Source organism: Lepidothrix coronata, unplaced genomic scaffold, assembly GCF_001604755.1.
Source record: "Lepidothrix coronata isolate B3197 unplaced genomic scaffold, Lepidothrix_coronata-1.0 Scaffold1441, whole genome shotgun sequence".
Classification (NCBI taxonomy): Eukaryota; Metazoa; Chordata; class Aves; order Passeriformes; family Pipridae; genus Lepidothrix; species Lepidothrix coronata.
In genome coordinates, this window is record NW_016691621.1 from 3,203 (window position 1) to 4,423 (window position 1,221).

Consider the following 1,221-nt stretch of genomic DNA (forward strand, 5'->3'; position numbering starts at 1 on the left):
TGATGGAAATGATGTTAAGGAGCCCAGCTCTGTGCCAGCAGTGCCCAGGGCCTGTCCCTGCCCATGGTCACAGGACTGACACAGCAGTGACTGAGCTGCCAGAGCACTCAGGCCTTGGGCAAGGAGCAGAAAGGAGAGGGAGGCAGTGGAAAAAGAGCATCTCTGAACAGCCCAAGAGTTGCTGCTCCCTGGCAGTGCTCCTGTACCAGGACTCTTTACCCCTTCTCCTCTGCACACAGGCACTGACCTCCAGCTCCAGGAAAGTTCTTGGAGGGGGAATCAGGAAAAAAGAATTCAAGTCCTTTATTATACTCAGATATTGTGTTTCCTCATGTACAGAATAACAAAGGCAGGATGTTTGAGAAAGAAGTTGCTGCAGGAAATTTTATTTTGTTTAAACGCACACTAAGAAAGATTCCTCATTTACACAACTGTGGGTCAAAATAAAGAGGTTGAGAGTGAATTAGGTGTGAGATGAAGAATAAATTTTTGTGTTAACAACATTAAAAGCATAAAAAATGCAGGAAACCACTACCACTCTCAAAAGCTTTAGAAGGCAGGCTGGGCCAGTAAAGGGTTACACAATGACTGTTCTGCAGAAGAAAAGAGGCAGGTTCTTGCTCCTGAAAAGCATCCAGTCATCATTTTCCTTATGGCATCCTTAAGCTCCTGGTTCCTCAGGCTGTAGATGAGGGGGTTCAGTGCTGGAGGCACCACCGAGTACAGAACTGACAAAGCCAGATCCAGGGATGGGGAGGAGATGGAGGGGGGCTTCAGGTCGGAAAATACACCAGTGCTGAGTAATAGGGAGAGCACGGCCAGGTGAGGGAGGCAGGTGGAAAAGGCTTTGTGCCGTCCCTGCTCAGATGGGATCCTCAGCACAGCCCTGAAGATCTGCACATAGGAGAAAACAATGAAAACAAACAACCAAACACTAAACAGGCACCAACCCCAATGAGCCCAGTTTCCCTGCGGTATCCTGAGTGTGAGCAGGAGAGCTTGAGGATGTGTGGGATTTCACAGAAGAACTGGCCCAGGGCATTGCCCTGGCACAGGGGCAGAGAAAATATATTGGTTGTGTGCAGCAGAGCATTGAGAAAGCCAGTGGCCCAGGCAGCTGCTGCCATGTGGGCACAAGCTCTGCTGCCCAGGAGGGTCCCGTAGTGCAGGGGTTTGCAGATGGCAACGTAGCGGTCGTAGCACATGATGGTGAGGAGGAAA

The 1,221-nt window shown here is 50.0% G+C and overlaps 1 pseudogene; it reads right to left on the reverse strand.

The window, feature by feature from the left end:
- Window positions 1-240: 240 nt before the first annotated feature.
- On the reverse strand, window positions 241-1,211 carry LOC108510586 (annotated as a pseudogene).
- Between the last annotated feature and the right edge of the window lie 10 nt (window positions 1,212-1,221).